Genomic DNA, 8,783 nt, shown 5'->3' with positions numbered 1-8,783 from the left:
CAAAATCAGTTGTGCACCCCTGGTCTGGTGGGATGGGGCACTTTTGTGTGGCTCTGGAGAAAGGGGGCACATTGGTGTGGGTCTGGAGGGATGGATAGGACATAGTGGTGTGGGTCTGGGTGAGGGATAGGGATAGTGGTATGGGTTGGGGTACATTGGTGTGGGTCTGGGGAGGGATGGAGGATATGGAGGTGTTTCTGGAGGGAGAGATGGGGCACAGTGGGTCTGGAGGGTGGCATGGGTCATCGGTGTGGGTTGGGAAGTGGGACGGGGCATTTTGGTGTGGCTCTGGAGGGAGGTGGTGGGGGCACATTGGTGTGGCTCTGGAGGGAGGTGGTGGGGCACATTGGTGTGGATCTTGGCGGAGGGATGGTGCACATGGGTGTGTTTCTAGAGGGAGAGATGGGGCACAGTGGGTCTGGTGGGTAGCATGGGTCATCTAGGTGTGGGTTAGGAAGCTGGATGGGACATCTTGGTGTGGCTCTGGAGGGAGGTGGTGGGGGCACATTGGTGTGGATCTGGGTGGAGGGATGGTGCACATGGGTGTGTTTCTGAAGGGAGAGATGGGGCACAGTGTGTCTGGAGGGTGGCATGGGTCATCTAGGTATGGGTTGGGAAGTGGGAAGGGGCATTTTGGTGTGGCTCTGGAGGGAGGTGGTGGCGGCACATTGGTGTGGATGTTGGCAGAGGGATGTTGCACATGGGTGTGTTTCTGGAGGGAGAGATGGGGCACAGTGGGTCTGGTGGGTAGCATGGGTCATCTAGGTGTGGGTTAGGAAGTTGGACGGGGCATCTTGGTGTGGCTCTGGAGGGAGGTGGTGGGGCACATTGGTGTGGCTCTGGGGGAGGTGGATGGGGCACATGGGCGTGTTTCTGGAGGGAGAAATGGGGCACAGTGGGTTTGGAGGGTGGCATGGGTCATCTAGGTGTGGGTTGGGAAGTTGGACAGGGCATCTTGGTGTGGCTCTGGAGGGAGGTGGTGGGGGCACATTGGTGTGGATCTGGGTGGAGGGATGGTGCACATGGGTGTGTTTCTGAAGAGAGAGATGGGGCACAGTGTGTCTGGAGGGTGGCATGGGTCATCTAGGTATGGGTTGGGAAGTGGGAAGGGGCATTTTGGTGTGGCTCTGGAGGGAGGTGGTGGCGGCACATTGGTGTGGATCTTGGCGGAGGGATGTTGCACATGGGTGTGTTTCTGGAGGGAGAGATGGGGCACAGTGGGTCTGGTGGGTAGCATGGGTCATCTACTAGGTGTGGGTTAGGAAGCTGGATGGGACATCTTGGTGTGGCTCTGGAGGGAGGTGGTGGGGGCACATTGGTGTGGATCTGGGTGGAGGGATGGTGCACATGGGTGTGTTTCTGAAGGGAGAGATGGGGCACAGTGTGTCTGGAGGGTGGCATGGGTCATCTAGGTATGGGTTGGGAAGTGGGAAGGGGCATTTTGGTGTGGCTCTGGAGGGAGGTGGTGGCGGCACATTGGTGTGGATCTTGGCGGAGGGATGTTGCACATGGGTGTGTTTCTGGAGGGAGAGATGGGGCACAGTGGGTCTGGTGGGTAGCATGGGTCATCTAGGTGTGGGTTAGGAAGTTGGACGGGGCATCTTGGTGTGGCTCTGGAGGGAGGTGGTGGGGCACATTGGTGTGGCTCTGGGGGAGGTGGATGGGGCACATGGGCATGTTTCTGGAGGGAGAAATGGGGCACAGTGGGTTTGGAGGGTGGCATGGGTCATCTAGGTGTGGGTTGGGAAGTTGGACAGGGCATCTTGGTGTGGCTCTGGAGGGAGGTGGTGGGGGCACATTGGTGTGGATCTGGGTGGAGGGATGGTGCACATGGGTGTGTTTCTGGAGGAAGAGATGAGGCACAGTGTGTCTGGAGGGTGGCATGGGTCATCTAGGTGTGGATTGGGAAGTGGGACGGGGCATTTTGGTGTGGCTCTGGAGGGAGGTGGTTGGGGCACATTGGTGTGGCTCTGGAGGGAGGTGGTGGGGCACATTGGTGTGGATTTTGGCGGAAGGATGGTGCACATGGGTGTTTCTGGAGGGAGAGATGGGGCACAGTGGGTCTGGTGGGTAGCATGGGTCATCTAGGTGTGGGTTAGGAAGTTGGGCGGGGCATCTTGGTGGGGCACATTGGTGTGGCTCTGGAGGGAGGTGGTGGGGCACATGGGTGTGTTTCTGGAGGGAGAGATGGGGCACAGTGGGTCTGGAGGGTGGCATGGGTCATCTAGGTGTGGGTTGGGAAGTTGGACGGGGCATCTTTGTGTGGCTCTGGAGGGAGGTGGTGGGGGCACATTTGTGTGGATCTGGGTGGAGGGATGGTGCACATGGGTGTGTTTCTGGAGGGAGAGATGGGGCACAGTGTGTCTGGGGGGTGGCATGGGTCATCTAGGTGTGGGTTGGGAAGTGGGACGGGGCATTTTGGTGTGGCTCTGGACGGAGGTGGTGGGGGCACATTGGTGTGGCTCTGGAGGGAGGTGGTCGGGCACATTGGTGTGGATTTTGGCGGAGGGATGGTGCACATGGGTGTGTTTCTGTAGGGAGAGATGGGGCACAGTGGGTCTGGTGGGTAGCATGGGTCATCTAGGTGTGGGTTAGGAAGTTGGACGGGGCATCTTGGTGTGGCTCTGGAGGGAGGTGGTGTGGCACATTGGTGTGGCTCTGGAGGGAGGGGGATGGGGCACATGGGCGTGTTTCTGGAGGGAGAGATGGGGCACAGTGGGTCTGGAGGGTGGCATGGGTCATCTAGGTGTGGGTTGGGAAGTGGAACGGGGCATTTTGGTGTGGCTCTGGAGGGAGGTGGTGAGGGCACATCGGTGTGGCTCTGGAGGGAGGTGGTGGGGCACATTAGTGTGGATCCTGGCGGAGGGATGGTGCACATGGGTGTGTTACTGGAGGGAGAGATGGGGGAACAGTGTGTCTGGAGGGTGGCATGGGTCATCTAGGTGTGGGTTGGGAAGTGGAAAGGGGCATTTTGTTGTGGCTCTGGAGAGAGGTGGTGGGGGCACATTGGTGTGGCTCTGGAGGGAGGTGGTGGGGTACATTGGTGTGGATCTTGGCGGAAGGATTGTGCACATGGGTATGTTTCTGGAGGGAGAGATGGGGAACAGTGGGTCTGGTGGGTAGCATGGGTCATCTAGGTCTGGGTAAGGAAGTTGGACAGGGCATCTTGGTGTGGCTCTGGAGGGAGGTGGTGGGGGCACATGGGTGTGTTTCTGGAGGGAGAGATGGGGCAGAGCGGGTCTGGAGGGTGGCATGGGTCATCTAGGTGTGGGTTGCGAAGTTGGATGGGGCATCTTGATGTGGCTCTGGGGGGAGGTGGTGGGGGCACATTGGCGTGGATCTGGGCGGAGGGATGGTGCACATGAGTGTGTTTCTGGAGGGAGAGATGGCATAGTGGGTCTGGAGGGTGGCATGGGTCATCTAGGTGTGGGTTGGGAAGTGGTACAGGCATCTAGGTGCGGCTCTGGAGGGAGGTGGTGGGGGCCCATTGGTGTGGCTCTGGAGGGAGGTGGTGGGGGCACATTGGTATGTTTCTGGAGGGAGGTGGTGGGGCACATTGGTGTGGCTCTGGAGGGAGGTGGATGGGGCACATGGGCGTTTTTCTGGAGGGAGAGATGGGGCACAGTGGGTCTGGAGGGTGGCATGGGTCATCTAGGTGTGGGTTGGGAAGTTGGACGGGGCATCTTGGTGTGGCTCTGGAGGGAGGTGGTGGGGGCACATTGGTGTGGATCTGGGTGGAGGGATGGTGCACATGAGTGTGTTTCTGGAGGGAGAGATGGGGCACAGTGTGTCTGGAGGGAGGCATGGGTCATCTAGGTGTGGGTTGGGAAGTGGGACAGGGTATTTTGGTGTGGCTCTGGAGGGAGGTGGTGGGGCACATTGGTGTGGCTCTGAAGGGAGGTGGATGGGGCACCTTGGCGTGTTTCTGGAGGGAGAGATGGGGCACAGTGGGTCTGGAGGGTAGCATAGGTCATCTAGGTGTGGGTTGGGAAGTTGGGTGGGCATCTTGGTGTGGCTCTGGAGGGAGGTGGTGGGGGTACATTGGTGTGGAATTGGGTGGAGGGATGGTGCACATGGGTGCGTTTCTGGAGGGAGAGATGGGGCACAGTGGTTCTGGAGGGTGGCATGGGTCATCTAGGTGTGGGTTGGGAAGTTGGACTGGGCATCTTGGTGTGGCTCTGTAGGGAGGTGTTGGGGGCACATTGGTGTGGGTTTGATGGGAGGGATGGGGACATTGGTCTGGGGAGGGATGACCGCATATTGGTGTGGGTCTGGAAGGAGGGGACGGGGCACATTGGTGTGGGTCTGGGCAGATGAGGGCATACTAGGATGGGTGGTTTTAGAGGGGGTTGGCTGGGGCTATCTGCATGTGATTCAGGATTGGCACATGGGCATCTGATGCAAGGGGAAGGGGCATCTTGCTATGGGGAGGGAGGATGGGGCATTATGGTATTGGTCTAGAGGGAGGGATGGGGCATCTTGGTGTGGTTCTGAGAGGAAGGGATGGTGCACATGGGTGTGGGTCTGTAGGGAGGGATGGGGACATTGCTGTGGGTATGAAGGGAGGCATAGGACACATTGGTGTGCATCTGGAGGGAGGGATGGGGCACATTGGTGTGGGTCTGGAGGGAAGGATTGGGGCTCATTGGTCGGAGGACGGATAGGGGCATCTTTCTGTGTGGAGGGAGCATGGGCCATCATGGTATGGGTCTTGAGGAAGGGATTGGGCATCGTGGCGTCTGGATCGGAGGGGGCATTGTTGATCTGGAATGGAGGGACAGGGCATATAATGGGGGCATGTCAGGGAATGGTGGAGCATGTGGGTCAGGGCTGGAGCGATCCGGTGGGAAGGAAGGGGGCATCTGGGTGTGAATGGAGGGATATGGGGTATGTTTGTCTGGAGAGAAGGATGTTGGTTTATTGGAGTGGTGGGAGCATGTGTGTGTCGAAGGGATGGGGTAATCGGGTGTGGGTATAGAGAGAGGGCGAATGGCGCCATCTGAGTGTGGAGGTAGAGATGAAGCATATGGGTGTGGCTCTGAGGGGTGGAGCATCTTGGTGTAGGTATGGAGGGACAGATGTTGGTGTCTTTGTGTGGGTTCGGATGGAGGGATGGTGGCATGTAGGTCAGGAGGGAGGTGGCATTTGAATCTGGAACGTGTTTGGAAGGAGAAATGGGGCGTTTGAGTGTGAATGGTTTCTGCTTGTGGGTGGGGGCATAAAGGATCATTAACAGCGGAGCAGCGGGAGGGAGAGCCGTGGGCCCGACCTCGGTTGCATCCCAGACGTGCACACACAGCCCGGGGCACCTCTCGCAGAGCGGTACGGTGCGCGTGGTCAACCAGCCCCCTCTCCTCACTGAGCCCGCATCTGCGCTGGCCGGGGGCGCACATTCCTCTCTCTGACCTGCCAGCGGCTGGGCATTAGTGGGCACACCCCGGTCACCAGGGAAGCCCCGAGTGGGGGCAGCCGGGAGCCGAGGGAAACCTGACTGCTCTCGAGGGGTGCCTCCCCAGGCAGACAGGCGCCCGGCACGCCAGGCATGAGCCCTGAGCCATGGTGCAGCTGGCTCACTTGACGGTGGGCGCCAAGGTTCCAGCCGCCCACATCTGTGTGTGAGCAATGGCCAGGCCCGCTGGCACAGTGGGTGACCTTCCCTCTTGCCCAGGTACCTGGAGCTGGGCCCTATGCAGCCGGGCTGGGGTTTGAAGACTCTAGTGGTCCCACCCGACCCCCTGTCTGTGCTATCTCTGGCCTGCCTCGTTGTCCATCTCCCAGCCCCCCTCCCAAAAGGGAAGGGGTCGGGGAAGGATGAGTGGATCGGGCCGTGTGGGCAGGTGGCGGAGCGGCCTACCTCCATCCCCCTAGGAAGCGCTGTGCTGTTGCAGCTGGCGGTCAGGCTGAGCACCTGGAGGATTATTATTATTATTATTATTATTATTATAGCTCGGTTTCGGCCGAGCTAGACAGGGAGCTGGGCTGTCCTGCCACAGCCAGCGCTGCCTCCCCCAACCTCTCCTGCACCGGCAGGGTCAGGCCGACGTCTAGGACAAAAAGAGTTGCCTGTGGCTTTTGGCGGTGGATCACTCGACGCGTGCATCGATGAAGAACGCAGCTAGCTGCGAGAATTAGTGTGAATTGCAGGACACATTGATCAACACGTCGAACGCAACATGTGGCCCTGGGTTTTTCCCGGGACTACATCTGTCTGAGGGTCGCTTGTACATGAATCGCCCCGGGGTTCACTCCCAGGGTCGTGGCTGGGGCTGTCGCAGGGACCCCATTCCATTCATCCCCCTAAGGTCAGACCCCGATCAGCACGGTCGCTGGATCCTTGGATCTGGCGCGCAAGCTCATTGCCGACGCGTCCTGGCTTCCCTAGTTTCCCCTCCTCGTGCTGGTTTCAGGAGGGCCAGGTGGCCGACGCGCCTTGGATGTGGTGGCAGCGGCAGCAGGCTTTAAAAAAGCCTGGCGCACCTTCACCCCACCCTGGGGCACCTGGACGTGCTGTGTGTGTGGCTGTCTTTGGTGTCCCACGGCTGCCGGCGCAGTATGACCATGGAGCGCGGATCTCGTGACCATGTGGGCTTCGTTCACAGATTGGGACAGAATACACTCGCCTGCGCTAAGCGCTGGGGCAACCCCCCGTATGGGCCCGAGGCCAGCTGCCCTGAGCTTTGTGCTCCCCGACCACGGCCTCAGATCAGACGTGGTGACCTGCTGAATTTAAGCATATTACTAAGCAGAGGAAAAGGAACTAACCAAGATTCCATCAGTAAAGGCCAGTGAAAAGGGAAGAGCCCAGCGCCGAATCCCCATTCAGCAGCAGGCGTGGGAAATGTGCCGTACAGAAGACCAACTCCCCGGCATCGCTCAGGGGGCTCAAGTCCTTCTGATCGAGTCTCCCCACGCGGATGGTGTTAGGCCGATAGCGGCCTCTTGCACACCGGGATCAGGTCTTCTTGGAGTCAGGTTGCTTGGAAATGCAGTCCAAAGCGTGTGGTAAACTCTAAGGCTAAATACGGGCGCAAGACTGGTGGCCAACAAGTACCGTAAGGGAAAGTTGAAGAGAGTTCAAGAGGGTGTGAAACGGTTGAGCGGTAAACTGGTGGGGTCTGTGCAGTCCACCCACAGGATTCAACACGGCAGGCAGGTTGGTCACCTGGAACGGTGGAGGCCCTTGCAGGGCGCATTTCCTGTCTATCGGTGCAACACGACCGGCTGGGAAGGCCCCAGGGGGCAGGTGGCTCTCTGCTCCAGCAGAGTGTTACAGCCCCCTGACAGCAGTTTTTCTGTGTCCACGGGGCTGAGGGAGATAGACCGCCACCGGGCCCTTATCCGGCAACTGTCCTGGCCCCTCCTGGGGGTTGCTAGAGTGGCCACGGGAGACGGGGCTCTCGATGTGACTGTGGTGGACTGCCCTCAATACGCCTCAACCACGTCGTGCTGCCGGGCGGGGAGGCCCACAAAGGGCGCCAGGGGTCTGAGGTGATGTCGGTTAACCACCCGACCTGTCTGGAAACACTAAGAGTATGACGCCTGCCCGAGTCAGAGGGATGAATGAAACCCTGTGATGTTATGATGTTGAGGGCCGGTGCCTGGCGATTGCAGTGGCATACTGTCGCGGTGGGCCCTCCACCGACCCGTCTCGCCCGCTCTGTCAGAGAGATGATGCATGAGCGTGTGTGATAGGACCCGAAAGATGGTGAACTTGGTCTGGTGGAGGTCCATAGCGGTCCTGATGTGTAAATCGGTCATCCGTCCTCGGTATAGGGGCAAAAGACTAATCGAATGATATAGTAGCTGGTTCTCTCCAAAGTTTCACTCAGGATAGCTGGTGCACGGAAACCCCAATTTTATCTAGCAAAGCGAATGATTAGAGGTCTTGGGGCCAAAATTATCTCAACCTGCTCTCAAACTTTAAATGGATATGAAGCCCGGCTTGCTGGCTTGGAGCCGGGTATTGTATGAAAGTGCTCAGTGGGCAACTTTTGGTAAGCAGAACAGGCGCTGCGGGATGAAGCTCACCCGGGGTTAAGGCGCATGATGCAGATGCTCATGAGTCCCCAGAAACGGTGTTGGTTGATATAGACAGCAGGATGGTGGCCATGGTAGTCGGAATCCGCTAAGGAGTGTGTAACAACTCACCTGTCGAATCAACTAGCCCTGAAAATGGATGGCCCTGGAGCATCAGGCACATACCAGGCCGGCGTTGAGAGCCGCGGGAGCTAAGTCAGGCGAGTAGGAGGGCTGCTGCAGTACGCACAGAAGCCCGGGGCGAGGGCCCGCGTGGAGCCGCCGCAGGTGCAGATCTTGGTTGTAGTAGCAAATATTAAAACGAGAACTTTGAAGGATGAAGTGGAGAAGGGTTCCATGTGAACAGAAGTTGAACATGGGTCAGTCAGTCCTAAGAGATGGGCGAGCGCCGTTCAGAAGGGATGGGCTATGGCCTCTATTGCCATCAGCCGATCGACAGGAAGTCGGGTTCAGATCCCCGAACCCAGAGTGGCAGGGACGGGCGCCCTTGCAGCGTCCAGTGCGGTAATGCAAATGATCCCAGAGAAGCCGGCGGGATCCGCACAGATTTTTTTTTTTAAACAATTTTTATTTTATATAACACACCAAACATTAAACATTACAATACTTGGGACTTCCATCATCAGATTCAGATTCAGCGTCAGTGTTACAATCAGCATTGTCCCGTCCATTCCCTCCCTCCCCCCTAACCTGAGCCAATATGTCCATGTCATCATCCTATGATTTTTCAGACGGGTTTATCGTCG

The 8,783-nt window shown here is 58.4% G+C and overlaps 1 non-coding gene across 1 annotated transcript; it reads left to right on the top strand.

Annotated features, from left to right (window-relative positions):
* The first annotated feature begins 6,067 nt into the window (after nt 1-6,067).
* On the top strand, nt 6,068-6,218 carry LOC138505257 (5.8S ribosomal RNA). The gene has a single exon (XR_011280084.1). It is a non-coding gene; the product is annotated as a 5.8S ribosomal RNA (ribosomal RNA).
* The last annotated feature ends 2,565 nt before the right edge of the window (nt 6,219-8,783 follow it).

The sequence above is a fragment of the Ambystoma mexicanum genome, chromosome 11 (assembly GCF_040938575.1).
Source record: "Ambystoma mexicanum isolate Mex_15411 chromosome 11, UKY_AmexF1_1, whole genome shotgun sequence".
Classification (NCBI taxonomy): Eukaryota; Metazoa; Chordata; class Amphibia; order Caudata; family Ambystomatidae; genus Ambystoma; species Ambystoma mexicanum.
The sequence above is the reverse complement of the archived record's forward strand: the minus strand, read 5'-3'. Positions and strand labels throughout refer to the sequence as shown.